The sequence below is a fragment of the Erpetoichthys calabaricus genome, chromosome 3 (assembly GCF_900747795.2).
Source record: "Erpetoichthys calabaricus chromosome 3, fErpCal1.3, whole genome shotgun sequence".
Lineage (NCBI taxonomy): Eukaryota > Metazoa > Chordata > Cladistia > Polypteriformes > Polypteridae > Erpetoichthys > Erpetoichthys calabaricus.
Window position 1 is genome coordinate 50,275,675 of NC_041396.2, and position 13,087 is coordinate 50,288,761.

Below are 13,087 nucleotides of genomic sequence, written 5' to 3' on the forward strand. Positions count from 1 at the left end.
ATCTTCATTTTAAAGCCATAGCTTGTACTTTTTATTTGTTTACCAGAGATTACCAAATAGACATTTAAATAGCATTTCGGCATACACTATGTGTTACAAATCACTATACAATTGTTATGAGATCTGACTAATGGGTGTAATCCTCTTTTCAAGATTTTTCCAATTTACAAAATTACATGGACATCACAGTGGCTCAGTGGTAGCGCTGTTGCCTCGCAGTAAGGAGAGACCTGGGTTCGCTTCCCAGGTCCTTCCTGTTTGGAGTTTGCATGTTCTCCTCGTGTCTGCGTGGGTTTCCTCCGGGTGCTCCGGTTTCCTCCCGCAGGCCAATGACATGCAGGTTAGGTGCACTGGCAATCCTAAATTGTACCTAGTGTGTGTGTGTGTGCCCAGCGGTGGGTTGGCGCCCTGCCTTGCACCCTGTGCTGGCTGGGATTGGCTCCAGCAGACCCCCGTGACCCTGTGTTAAGATATAGAGGGTTGGATGATGACTGACTGACTAGATTGCATAACACAGACCTTATTTAATATATATTAAAAAAAATCATGACTTTTCCAAAACTTGGTCATCTGACAATTTTCCTTAACTTTTCCAGGATTTCCTGTGGGAACCCTGTGCATAAACAAAAAGTACTGTTTTTATTTGGAATCTAACTTTAATATGCACAGATTTTGAATTGTGCACACATAATAAAACTGTTTCTTTCACCTGTGAATTCATTTAAAAATAAGTGATAATCCAAATATTTAGGTTAATGCCATTCTGACACCTTAAGCTTACCAGGTTCTAGGAGATACCTAGAACCAAATCAAATGTGGTCAAACTCAAAGACAAACATGCATTATACATGAAGACCCTGGTTTCATTGCTTATACTTGAACAGTAGATGATCAAGTATGGTGACTTTTTGAACATTTTCTTGTAAACTTTTTGAATTAACACAGGAGAAAACAAACACATACTGAATAAACAAATATTCATTAAAACACAAACAAATCTACTACATCTTCACACTTTTGCCAGAGCACAGTTTTGCTTGCTGGATGATTAACAGAGATTTGGATATGACCAGTTACCACCTGAAATGAACTGGCTAATTACTAGATATTTTGACAATATAAGAAAAAGTTGGCAATGCCCATTGTGTTAGGCCTTCGTGGCATGCCAGGCCAATTAAGAAAGCAGATTTAACAAGCAGCTGTGCCTTCCTAACATGCATTCCAAACTAAGTGACTGAACTCCAGCTTGTACCAGGATCTACCAGGACTTCATCTGATAACAAAGGTGTAAATCTGAGGTGACCCAACATCTCTCCAGAGGCCCCTCTTGAGACTGAAGGTGCAAACTAAGATGGACAGAAGAACGCACCAATTAAGAGCAGACATGACTGAAGTGTTTAAAATTCTGAATGGAATTAATACAATAGATCAAGACCGTTATTTTAAAATGAGTTTTTCAAGAACACAGGGACACAGTTAGAAACATGTGAAGGATAAATTTCTGCACAAACATTAGTAAGTTTTTCTTTACACAGAGAACCACAGACACATGGAATAAGCTACCAAGTAGTATGTTAGAAAGTAGGACTTTAGGGTATTTCAAAACTAGACTTGATGTTATTTTGGAAGAATTAAGTGGATAGGGGGCGGCACGGTGGCGCAGTGGGTAACGCTGCTGCCTCGCAGTTGAGAGACCTGGGTTCGCTTCCCGGGTCCTCCTTGCATGGAGTTTGCATGTTCTCCCCGTGTCTGCGTGGGTTTCCTCTGGGCGCTCCGGTTTCCTCAAACAGTCCAAAGACATGCGGGTTAGGTGGATTGGCGATTCTAAATTGGCCCTAGTGTGTGCTTGGTGTGTGGGTGTGTTTGTGTGTGTCCTGCGGTGGGTTGGCACCCTGCCCGGGATTGGTTCCTGCCTTGTGCCCTGTGTTGGCTGGAATTGGCTCCAGCAGACCCCCGTGACCCTGTGTTCGGATTCAGAGGGTTGGAAAATGGATGGATGGATAAGTGGATAGGATTGGCAAGGTTTGTTGGGCTAAATGGCCTGTTATCGTCTACAATGTTCTAATTTTCCATTTTTGCAAATGGAAGTGACTTCAATCCAATCAGGAGAAGGTTCAACCATCCTTTGAAACTCTCTGACCATCCAGAGTCTCTCTCCCACTCTCTCTCTCTGGGATATTCGCTGGACACTCACTGAACTCCTTGAGGATTCTCTCAGGGAGGGGGGAACTCTCTAAATGACTTTCTAAAAATCTTCTATCATACTAAAAGTTATGAGCCTCTTGCTTGGAGGGACAAATTTGTCAGACTCTTATCTTTGTGGACCAGAATCCAAGACCCAGTCTGTCAAGCCAAAGCTCCGTGCCAGTAGTCTGAAGGCAGAGAAGATGCCATCACTTCACTACAGCATCCACATTCTTATGCCAGAAAGGGTAATGACTTTTCCCTATGAAGTGGCAAAAGACAGCAGAAGGCAAGCTGAGGAAGCAGCAACACAGCACTGACAAGGATCATGCAGCAACACATGAAGAATCTTCCACCTGAACCCAACAACAAAGAAACTTCACACAACACTGGACATCACCCATAAAGACTTGGTATTATAAATCTTTTTATCTGTGCCAAGATAAAATAGAACTCTAAATACCTGTAAACAGCTACACTATATCTTATATGTTTGTCTGTCTGCATCCAGTTTTATCTCTCTCTCATATGGCCAGGGGCCCTGCCCAACCGGGATGCCAGCTGGATGGAAGGACGAGGGGAAGAGAGTGGGCCGAGGGCATTATCTCCCCCGGGGTGCTTGAGGGCAGCCCCCCTGAGCTGTTGTGGCACCATGGATTCCCACAGGGCAAGCTGGGAGTTGGGAGTTCGCTGGAATCCTGTTTGGTTCCATGGGCACCACCAGACGGAGCTATAGAGACATCAGAGCCCTGCTATGTTTGGCTTTCACCACACCTTGGGAGTGATCCCAGACCTTGCTATGAGCCACCTGGACCACTCCCAGGAGCAGCTTAAAAGGAGCCAGAGAGAGAGAAAAAAAACGGACAGACGTTGACAGGTTTGGGTAGCTGATGCACCCCCTGCAGGCCTCGGGTGGTATAGTCGGCAGGATCCCTGGCCACTTACAAGGCATAGATCTGCAATAAAATTGTCTGTAGCAATCCCAACACAGCAGCACAAGCACATGGAAATGCAGCCACCCACACTAAAGCGAAGGAGAACAGGCACTGTGACTCCCTGCCCTGCCCGTAATGGGACAAAGGGCCAAGCAAAAGCTGAGCACGGCACCGAGCCTGGCATACACTATCAACCGCAAGTTTGCCAGAGAAGAAGCGTGTCAGACAATGCACCTGGGAAGGAGGTAAGCGCGAGCTGCAGATGCACTATGTCCGACAAGTGTCTTACATTTTTTGCCAGAACTTTCCTTCTAGGTAGCAAGAAGCCGGACTCTCTTTGTCAACCACTGTCCACTCCGGAGAAAGATGACAGCGGTACGAGCTCGCAGGAGCCGCTACTCACTGGGGAGGAGCACGTGAACTACCTCCTGGACTCAGAGCAGATGATGGCCCCAGTGTTGCCTGGACCCTCGCCTGACAGACAAGAGCCCACAAGGGGGGAGAGGGGATGGCAAAGACTCAAACTGCCTTCTCCAAAGCAGGTAAGCAGCCATTCAAGGAGTGCCATGTTGCCGCGGATAAATGGGTACAGGCAGAACAGGCAGGCCAAGCAAAAGACCACCCAACCGACTGACCTTTCTGTATACCTAAGAAGGACCCAGTGGCCAATACAGGTAATGGTATGTGGACTGTGCGGGAGCTGGAAAGGGCACTTTAGACTGTGCATCAACCTTTTCAGGTCTTCAAAAATGTTACGGAAAAGCGATCCAGGGGCTGGAGCATATGGCCAAAGCGCCCATGAAGATCATAGTCATCATTTTTGAACATGAATATGTTTATCATGTCAATGCACAGGATAACAACAGCTCAGTGATATAAATTATTATATGTGTGAGTCCATATTTAGCTGGTTTGGCATCATTTCCCTACTTCATCAAGGGTGACATTTCCTACTTTCTCCAAAATGTTGTGTATGGTTGGGTCAGAGCTGCCATAAATATATGCAAGTGTTTCCACCAAGCTTTCTTTTATAAATCAAGACATTTGTGTGGAAGGCAGCATATACCACTTTTTAAGCCATCTTTTGTACAAGGGCAAGGTTTATAAATCTGACCCCTGGTCACGAACTTCAGAAAGCAGACCACACTTCTAACTACATCAGAAAGGATGCTGTTGAAAGAGAAAGTAACTTAAAATTTCTAGGACTGAAATTCACTGTCGAACTGAAGTGGGCATGACACATTTCATCTCATCAAAACGGTTCGCTAGCACATCTGCTTCCTCATATGTTTTAAGACAGCTGGTATTTCTCCATTAGTTCATACAAACATCTTCAGGTGAACAGTAGAGTCTATCCTCACTGAATTCGTCACATCTCGGTACGGCACCTGCTCAGCTCAAGATTATAAGGCACTGCTGAGAGTCATGAATTTGGCACAGAATATTACCAGCTGGGAGCTGCTTTCACTTCAGGATATATACAAAAGCAAACAATATAATTAAAGACCTCAGTCATCCTGCACAGCCTTTTTCTCTCACTCCTCCCTTCTGGCAAACAGTTCAAGGCAATCAGCACATGCACCAGTATATTCAGGGATAATTTCTACCCACAAGTCATAAAGGTTGCTGAACAGTCAGTCAATCACAAAAATTAATATAATGTAAAACAACAAAAAGTGTGCTTAAATAAATAATACTTGAATATCCATATTGTATATTTATGTTGTATGCCACATTTACTTTGATTTAAATGGTGCAGTGGAGAACGTGCTTGGCAACATTACAAATAACTTGCTTCAATAAAACTATTACTACTTCATGCTTGAATGAACAAATACCTCAGACTTTTCAGTGCATTACTTATGCCCACCCAATTTCATTTTGCATTCACTTAACATTCATATAAATAAAACAGAATTTTGCAAACTACTTTGTTTGACATGTCTACCTCAACAGAAGGCTTTGAGTAGACTAAATGGTTTCAAATTTGATACAATGCGTGTGAGTTTTTCAATTGTGCAGATGATCTGACTGTGCACTATATGCCTTTCACACCAAAGCAACCCTTTATGGAGTAAAACATCACAAAACATACAGGCATGGTGTCTTTTCTTTTGTGTGAATTCATGCATAATTAATGAAAATAAGCGCTTTTCCAGGGGTCGGTTTAATACAGTTCTAACTACAGTAATAATTATCTGCAGAGTGGGCAGAAGTCTGTGGAATTTGAGTTTCTACAAATAGAGAGGGTACTCAGTAACTTTAATCACTCAGCAATAAGTAATTTTCAGTTAATATGTGAAAGATTACTAGAGTTCTTCTTTAAGAACAGATCATTATTTACTTGCATAGTATAGCTTACTGCCATTGTTAGTGTCACTTATTTTTCTGTTATTATCACGTATCCAATACAAATTTGAATGAGTAACACTATTTCACCAGAGTAAGGTAAAGAAAATCCTTATTGTGACACATTAAGTTGCATTTATAATTATGATCAACATTCATTTTCAGGTAAGCAGTTATGAACATGAGTAGTAAATAGAAGAGTGTGTGTATCAGAATTGACAATACACAAACAATACACAACTTAAACCATTTAGGCTTGGTAAAATAAATACAAACTACCGTATATACTCGCAGATAAGTCCTCCTGCAAATAAGTTGGGACTTGATTTTACTGTATAATTTCTGGTATTTTATAATGTCGGTTGTATAAGTCGAATGCAGAAAACTCACGCTATTGGTACAAGGGATTATGACATGCTAACACCCACCTGATAGAGTAACCACGAAGCACATGGCCTTTTTTTCTATGTGGGTGCGGCAATGCGCTGTATCAGCGCGTGCTCCTAACCTCTCTCTCTATTGTGCCTATGTGACCACATGGTGATACCCAAACTATTCCGAAACAATGTTTGCACGGATTTGTGTTTTTTGTATCTCATACCCTCATACACCTTTATCGTAAGAGCATCCCTTATTTACGATGAAACGTTCGATCAGAAGAAAATACGAAGCTGGTTTTAAATTAAAAGTTGTTGAAGTGGTGAAAAAAATTGGTAACTGTGCTGCTGTCACACAATTTGATGTATCTGAGAGACTGATGTGAGATTGGAACAGGCACAAAGATGTAAAAAAAAAAAAAATTTTAAGTGTTGCATTTTTGAACGGGCGTATAAATCGTGGTCTGATTTTATGATCGATTTTTCAGGTCTCAAGACCCGACTTATACCTGAGTATATATGGTACATCAGTTCTTATTTTTACGGAACTATTCCAAATATACTCCATTATCTTGGAAGTTTTGTGTTTAATAGAAATGGAAATAAAAATGTAAATGAAACACAAACAAATACTTCAGCACACACCACAAAAATAAACAAAATGCTGGATGAGTCAGTAGCACTTAGTTTATTGCCTCAAATGCTTAATGTTTCTAAAACAATATCATTGTAGTTTGCACTTCTTCCATAGTTCCCAGAGCATTTGTTAACTATGTGCCTATCATAGCAGTGAACACATCTTCTAAATATTTTTTCAACACACAGGTTCTAACTGTACAAGGAACTACAATGGTACCTTTTCATTAGAATGATTGTGTAATGTGAACAAAGTAACCTAGTTTTTCTGTTTAAGGTGCAGCCTTTCTAAACTGTTTACCTGTATCTTTTGACTATCAAATAGTACAAAAAATTATCTTCCTCAACTGTAGATGATGATGAAATGAGAGGTGGCGAAGGTTAAAGAAAAGGCGTATTATGAGTTGTATGAGAGGTTGGACACTAAGGAGGGAGAAAAGGACCTGTACCGATTGGCTAGACAGAAGGACCGAGCTGGAAAAGATGTGCAGCAGGTTAGGGTGATAAAAGATAAAGATGGAAACATACTCACAAGCGAGGAGAGTGTGTTGAGCAGATGGAAAGAGTACTTTGAGAGGCTGATGAATGAAGAGAATGTGAGAGAGAAGAGGTTGGATGATGTGGAGATAGTGAATCAGGAAGTGCAATGGATTAGCAAGGAGGAAGTAAGGACAGCTATGAAGAGGATGAAAAATGGAAAGGCCGTTGGTCCAGATGACATACCGATGGAAGCATGGAGGTGTTTAGGAGAGATGGCTGTGGAGTTTTTAACCAGATTGTTTAATGGAATCTTGGAAAGTGAGAGGATGCCTGAGGAGTGGAAAAGAAGTGTACTGGTGCTGATATTTAAGAATAAAGGGGATGTGCAGGACTGTAGTAACTACAGGGGGATAAAATTGATGAGCCACAGCATGAAGTTATGGGAAAAGAGTAGTGGAAGCTACGTTAAGATATGACGTGATGATTAGTGAGCAGCAGTATGGTTTCATGCCAAGAAAGAGCACCACATATGCGAGGTTTGCTCTGAGGGTGTTGATGGAAAGTATAGAGAAGGCCAGAAGGAGTTGCATTGCGTCTTTGTGGACATGGAGGAAGCATATGACAGGGTGCCTCGAGAGGAGCTGTGGTATTGTATGAGGAAGTCGGGAGTGGCAGAGAAGTACGTAAGAGTTGTATAGGATATGTACGAGGGAAGTGTGACAGTGGTGAGGTCTGCAGTAGGAGTGACGGATGCATTCAAGGTGGAGGTGGGATTACATCCGGGATCGGCTCTGAGCCCTTTCTTATTTGCAGTGGTGATGGACAGGTCGACAGACGAAATTAAGACAGGACTATGATGTTTGCTGATGACATTGTGATCTGTAGCGATAGTAGGGAGCAGGTTGAGGAGACCCTGGAGAGGTGGAGATATGCTCTAGAGAGGAGAGGAATGAAGGTCAGTAGGAACAAGACAGAATACATGCGTGTAAATGAGAGGGAGGTCAGTGGAATGGTGAGGATGCAGGGAGTAGAGTTGGCAAAGGTGGATGAGTTTAAATACTTGAGATCAACAGAACAGAGTAATGGGGATTGTGGAAGAGAGGTGAAAAAGAGAGTGTACCTGTTGTGACAAACGGGTATCAGCAAGAGTGAAAGGGAAGGTCTACAGGATGGTAGTGAGACCAGCTATGTTATATGGGTTGGAGACGGTGGCACTGACCAGAAAGCAGGAGACAGAGCTGGAGGTAGCAGAGTTAAAGATGCTAAGATTTGCACTGGGTGTGACGAGGATGGATAGGATTAGAAATGAGTATATTAGAGGGTCAGCTCAAGTTGGATGGCTGGGAGACAAAGTCAGAGAGGCGAGATTGCGTTGGTTTGGACATGTACAGAGGAGAGATGCTGGGTATACTGGGAGAAGGATGCTAAGGATAGAGCTGCCAGGGAAGAGGAAAAGAGGAAGGCCTAAGCGAAGGTCTATGGATGTGGTGAGAGAGGACATGCAGGTGATGGGTGTAACAGAGCAAGAGGCAGAGGACAGAAAAATATGGAAGAAGAAGAACTGTAGATGATGATGAACTTTAGAGACAGCCCAGAAGCAACAGGATTTTAATTTGAGGTTTAATTCTGATACAAAGTTATACTGAAGTACACCATTCCAGAAATCTTGCTAACAATAACTCAGAGGTAGTCAGAGACTGAGAAACCTGTCTGTATATCTTATTTGAGAAAAAGAAAAAAAAAACGTAAGCAAAGAAGAAGGGAAGGAAAAAGAAAACACTTTCACTCCCTCCATGATGCGGAGTTATCACAGTTTCCATGTAGCTATAGATTCCTGGGTTCAAATCCTGGCCCAGGTAGGATCAGTTGGCTGTATGGGTTCTCTCTAGTTTACATCTCTGGGATGTGAGAGAAAACATTACTTTGACTGGCATAGCTAAAGAGGTTATGTGTACTGTACAATCCTGGGTTGGTTCCTATATTTAACATCATAATTCTATATACCAAGCACAAATCACAATGCTGAGGATTCAGTGAATAGCCAAAGGTATTTTATGGATGACAACTCAAAATAATAAAAAAGGATACTTACATTCAACATGCTCATAAATTGCAAAAAACAAGTAATGCCACATGACATTGTCCTGTATTCAGCATTCACAAATTAAAGACTAAGGAGGAAACACATTTTAGTTCTCTATATTGTGATAATTTCATATTTTTTTCTCATTCAGTGACACCCCATGCTATACAAAACCTTCCAATATTAATAAACTGATGCAGATGTGTGGTGGGGGGGACTTGAATGCATTCATATTGCCACAATGCTCTTCCTCCTCATAACTACCAAAGACTAAACCACAAAGTACAGTATGACTCTTAAGTCATAAAACAGCCAGTAAATAAAGCTTCTAGTAAAAACTCATCAACTGCATATTAAGGAGCAAAAAAAATCTATGAAAATGTTGAGCTCTAAACGGGACTGATTTTTAAAATCTGCGCCCACTCCCACATACACTTCTCCTCATTTGTCTCATTCCCACCAGCAGAAACACATTGCTTCCATTAAGGACAAAATGTCATGTATGGTTAATAAAGCTGTTTAACATGATCATGTACAGGTGGGTGTCTGAGGCTTTACCCTCTTTGGATCAACTGTCCTTATCACTTTTTTTGCATCAATTCTATTTCATCAGTATTTTATTACACATCTTCTGATGGGACTTAAATAATAATTTCTGAACAAAGTAGGAAACTGCTTATTATTCCATATGTAAATAAAGAATGAGCTATGTTAATAATTGCTATTCATTCCACAAAAATGTGGAATAGACACAGAAGGTAGGTGCTGCCCACTTATAAGTCGTACATATATATGTTTTGCTTTTCCAGTATGCATATTAATGTTAAACACTCCAAAGCTTACAATACTTTTTGCTTATCAATACAAGCATACCTCCACCAAGTAAAGCACTGTGAACGTATTGACACCTCCTCATCTACTCACTAACTCTGAGGAAAGAGGGCTTTACTAACAGCTGACCAGTGAACTTCACTGCACTCTTTGATTTAGTGCAGTTACATTAAGGTGAGATTAATACACATTATTACAAATCTTTTCTTATTCCTGCGCCTTTGTAATCCTCTTAAATAAAGGATGTAAAAATAAAAGCTTTGGGTTCCTCTGTTTGTTATTTCCATTTATTTATAACAAGGGGGCTCCGCCCCCCGCTCGCTTTGCTCACCTACCCCTGGTGTTGGGTATCCTGAAATACATTTCTTTTTTCTTTGGAATTGTTTCAATTTCATCATTTGCACTTTTACTTTAAAGCTTCATTAAAACCAATTTTTTTTGGAGACACATTGTGACAATTCCCATAAGTGAATATTGTTTCTGTTTCTCTAATAAATAATCTGACCTTTTGTAATGTTTGTCCCAGTGATGTATCGATTGTCATAGCAAATGCTATTCTGACAGTAAACTGTAAACATTTTAATATGGATGGCATGTCATGATCTCCTTTGGTGTGTAATGTTATTTGCGGAATATATACATTACCCTTCTTTTTTGCCTGTTAAAATTTGCATCGCTTCTCCGTGATCATCAATATACACCTGACCGAATTGTGTATTGTTTGAAATTTAACTTGTTGTTGCTTTAACTGTTCCGGGACCACTGATTCTCATAGCGCATGGTCCATTATTGTGTAAATGCACGTTTTGTGCACTGAATGATGCAAATGCGAAAAGACTTTGTTGTTTACTCTTTGCCTTTTATTTCTGACCTCGATTTGTCCTGCTATTTTTTCAATTACTCCTGGCTCTGATGATTAATCACCTTTCGTTTGCGGTAATGCGATCTTTTCTATCTTCTCTTTGATACTGTAGCAACTGACATGATAAAATGTCACAAAAGTTTTACTTGAACAATTGGCGACTTCCTAACCCCAAATACAACTTTCTAGCACCCTCTCCAACGCCCCCCCCCCCTTATCGCATCAATCAACACCCCGCTATCAGTCTTCCGTGCTGAACTCCGCCCTCCCTCAATCGGACCTAACAGTCACTTAAAACCAAAAAGCCCTCAACCTGGCTGGGATGCCACAATACTTTTGCATTTTACTACTTTCATATTCTGTACCTTTCTCTGCATGTGTATCATGCCATCATTTCTTGAAGCCTTTCAAATTCCACTGCTTTCATAATATCCGCCTTTTTTTCTCTGCAACGCCTTTGGGTCTCTATTCTCCGTATTGTCCTTATACGCTTTATATGTGCTGAGAGCACATGATTTGTGTGTACCACATAACTGAGTGTTTTTTGATGGGTGAGCTCTTATATGATGAGCTCGTTCGTTTTGGAGCCGTGCCCGCTTTGCTTGCGGCATTTCATACGCGCGTTGTAGGTGCCTGCGTTCATTGATTTTATCCAGGCGGGCTCGCGTTTGTATATCCGTCAGTCGAGCACGTTCGTTTTGAACCCGTGCCTGCTTTGCTTCCACAGTTTCAGACGCGTGGTGTAGGCGCCTGCGTTCATTGATCTTATCCAGGTGGGCTCATGTTTGTATCTTTGAGCTGTATTGTGTTTGAATTCGGTGTAAAGCGTTCAGCGGTTTGTTCTATCCCCAGCAGCACATTATTCCTAACTTCACTCCGCAGTAGCACCACACACAATATGGCGGTGACACCTGCGCCCTCCATAGTAGTGCCACTCACAATATGGCGGTGACGCCTACGCCTTTCGTACTATCTTTGTGGACCTGTGGGGCCGCCGTAGCCTCTTCCGTTTGAATCCGGGCAGCAGCGCAGAATCCTCTTTTTGGCGTGGCTGTGTCGGTAGTCATTAGCTATGGGCGCCTTGTTGCTTCATTTCTCATTCACGTCAGTTGAGCTGTTTCGTTTTTGGGCCGTGAGTCCTTCGTTCGCAGTGGATACGACTTCGATTGCGGTTTATGAGACATGCGCTGCACGCGCCTGCGCAGTACGTCTCATGGTCCCATCGCCGTGTACTTGCGTCCATGCCATCCGATTTAGTTAGTAAACCTGCGTCCATGCCATCTGGTTTACCATTCTCGGTTAGTAATATGGATATCCTGTCACTTTACCTTTAAAAAAAAAAAAGCTTTCAGCTGAGAAATGTTGCTGCTTTGTAGGGTATGTGGTTAGAGTTGGTGCTGAACAGTTCGTTGACAGAGGTAGGAATATCTGATTCTAAATCGGTTGTCACAGCTTTGAATGATTTCAGAAAAGAGACCACAGTTGTAAGTATCTTTTTGTTGATGAGGCCAATAATCAAATTGCTGCAATACTGAATCCAGTATATCAAAATTGTCTCCTGTTTGAGTGACTTTGTGAGCTACCACTTTAACACAAGCCAAAAGCTGTGCAACTTTGGATGCTTTAAATATAATCTGTTACAGTTATATAGCTATTTTTTCACTAAAAGCATTTTCCTACCTGGCAGGGAGAAAATTCTTTGTTAGTTGTGGTAATTATAACTCAAAGACACATGATATTCTATATGGTGTTCCACAAGGCTCTATCCTGGTCCACTGCTCTTCTCAATCTACATGCTTCCATTAGGTCAGATTATCTCAGGGCACAACGTGAGCTACCACAGCTATGCTGATGACACACAGCTGTATCTATCAATAGCACCTGATGACCCCAAATCTCTTGATTCGCTAACACAATGTCTAACTTGTATCTCAGAATGGATGAATAGTAACTTTCTCAAATTAAATAAAGAAAAAACCGAAATCTTAGTGATTGGCAATAATGGATACAATGAGGCTATTAGAAATAAACTGGATGCATTAGGATTAAAAGTCAAATCGGAGGTAAAAAGCTTAGGGGTAACCGTTGATTGTAATCTGAATTTTAAATCGCATATTAATCAGATCACTAGGACAGCATTTTTTCACCTAAGAAACATAGCAAAAGTTAGACCTCTTATATCATCGAAAGATGCAGAGAAATTAGTTCATGTGTTTGTTTTCAGTCGGCTAGATTACTGTAACGCACTCCTCTCAGGACTACCCAAAAAAGACATCAATCGTTTGCAATTAGTGCAGAATGCAGCTGCTAGAATCCTTACCAGGAAAAGAAAATCCGAACACATTTCTCC

General features: G+C 41.4%; 1 protein-coding gene across 3 annotated transcripts in view; it reads right to left on the reverse strand.

Annotated features, from left to right (window-relative positions):
- The window catches only part of cad (carbamoyl-phosphate synthetase 2, aspartate transcarbamylase, and dihydroorotase), a 134,863-nt gene that overhangs the window by 1,511 nt on the left and 120,265 nt on the right, over nucleotides 1-13,087 (reverse strand). The window lies entirely within an intron of this gene.